This window comes from Peromyscus californicus, unplaced genomic scaffold (genome assembly GCF_007827085.1).
Source record: "Peromyscus californicus insignis strain IS unplaced genomic scaffold, ASM782708v3 Scaffold_5__1_contigs__length_169319896, whole genome shotgun sequence".
In the NCBI taxonomy this organism is placed as follows: domain Eukaryota; kingdom Metazoa; phylum Chordata; class Mammalia; order Rodentia; family Cricetidae; genus Peromyscus; species Peromyscus californicus.
This window is the reverse complement of record NW_026294573.1, coordinates 140,410,819-140,413,074: the sequence shown is the minus strand read 5'-3', so window position 1 is coordinate 140,413,074 and position 2,256 is coordinate 140,410,819. Positions and strand designations below refer to the sequence as shown.

General features: G+C 42.7%; 1 pseudogene; it reads left to right on the top strand.

Annotated features, from left to right (window-relative positions):
- Positions 1 to 361: 361 nt before the first annotated feature.
- Positions 362 to 817, top strand: LOC128097064 (ATP synthase subunit d, mitochondrial-like; annotated as a pseudogene).
- Positions 818 to 2,256: the final 1,439 nt, after the last annotated feature.

The window sequence follows — 2,256 nt, the reverse complement described above, 5'->3', positions numbered from 1 at the left end:
AGTAACCATCAAACTGTACCCTTTGTTGTATTGCTTCCCAGTTGATTTTAGACTCCTGGGTCCAGGACCCTGACTTTTGTTTGGCATGTGGACTAAAACTCTCAAACCAGTTTCTCAGACAGGGCTGGGAGAGCACAACCCAGAACTTCAATGTACTACCTCGCTCCAAAAGTACCAGCCTCAGAGTGTGGGAAGGCCTGCAGAAGGGTGGTCAGAAAATGCCATCTACATACAGTTAAATAGAGCTAACAAAACTCTGAATAAGAAGAAATGCACTTTACAACTTAACATTAAGAATAAAGTAATGTGGTTCCTTACTGCTGGAGACAGTGGTCTGCCAGGGTCCGTGAAGGATCCCAAGATGGCTGGGTGCAAACTTGCTCTAAAAACCATTGATTGGGTAGCTTTTGTGGAGATCATACCCTGAAACCAAAAGACAATTTCAAACTCCCTAAAGTCCTGGAGTGAGAACCTCCATACCAGGTTGGCTAATGTGTCTGAGAAACGACCAGCGATTGACTGGGCTTATTACAGGGCCAGTGTGGCCAAGGCTGGCTTGGTGAATGAATTTGAAAAGAAGTATAATGCCCTGAAGATTCCAGTGCCCGAGGATAACTTCACAGCCCTGGTAGACAATGAGGAAAAGGAGGACATGAAGGACTATGCTGCATTTGTGTCTGAATCCCAGGCCAGGATCCAGCAATATGAGACACAGCTGGAGAAAATGAAGAACATTGTCCCCTTTGATCAGATGACCATTGATGACTTGAATGAAATCTTCCCAGAAACCAAGCTAGACAAGAAAAAGTACCCGTGAAATAGGCCAGGAGGGAGCACCAGCCCTTCATTCCAAACTCTGGACATTAAAATAAAACATTGACATAGAAATAAAAAAGAATAAGGTAATGCACCTTACAACTTAACATTAAGAATAAAGAAATGTCCCAGAAGCAAGTTTGTCAAGACCTACAAGAAAGTAATAGCAGCTGTAGCATGAATCTTAAAAGGTCTTATTCATAAAACAAACCCAGAGCCAGGTATGGGGGTGAACGCTGAAAGATCAAAGAAACAGAGCAGGCCACAGCTAACCTTACCTCGCCAACTTCTCAGCCGATCCTGTTTCCTTAAACTGGAAGCCTCTGTGTCCTCATCCGAATGGATCTCAGCTGAACTGCTGCTAGAAGCCTAAAAGATTAACCAAGCCAAGAGCTTCTAGTTTCTGGTCCTCACACTTTATATAACTTTCTGCTTCCTGCTATCACTTCCTGGGATTAAAGGCGTGTGTCACCATGCCTGGCTGTTTCCAGTGTGGCTTTGAATTCACAGAGATCCAGATGGATCTCTGCCTTCGGAATGCTAGGATTAAAAAGGTGTGTGCCACCATTTTCTGGCCTCTTTATCTAGTGGCTGTTCTGTTCTCTGACCCCAGATAAGTTTATTAGGGTGCACAATATATTGAGGAACACAATATCACCACAGCAGCTATGACTGGGGGCTAATATAGCTCTGTCAGGAATCTGCCATTTTCTCAGGCTTGAAACTCATGAGTATAGACTGGTGGGCAGCCACATTGGACAAATCCATTTGTTTTTACAATTTATTTGCCATCCTGGAGGAGAGGATTTGGTACAGGACTTAGTAATAAACCATTTTGTCAGGATAGATATTTCTTGAATTAGTTTAGACAGTGAGTATTTTTAAGCGTTCAGGGCTCTCTAAGGAAGGGATAAGGGACTGAACTCAGCCTGACTATCTTGTAAGCCAGGCTGGGATGAGAACTGAAAACAGAGGCACAGAGGAAATGAGATCTGCATGGGGAGCAGTCTCCAAATACTGCCTTTATTTCTCTCTGTTGGAAATGAAATGATTGCCCTGCTTGATAGTGAGATTTTGCCGTTTTAGAATGGATTGATCATGGAGGCTCTGCAGGAAAGCTGCACCCCATTGTGCCCCTGGAAATGTAATAAAGGATCAATCTACATCCCACATTTTCAATCTTCGTGACTACTGCTCTGAGAGTCCCTAAAGGATCCTATTTCCTTTCCCAATTTTTAATATCTCATAAGGGCATTTTCTTCAAGAAACACTATATGATCTGTTTAATTCAGCATTATCTTTGGTTGTTGTATGTATTTGTATACAATAAAAGCACATACTGAACAATTAGCTTTCTAACATGGAAAGCAATGATAGGCCAGCTTAAAAGGCAGTGGACAAGTTCAATTCCCAAGAGGTCACTCAGTGAACTACTCAGTG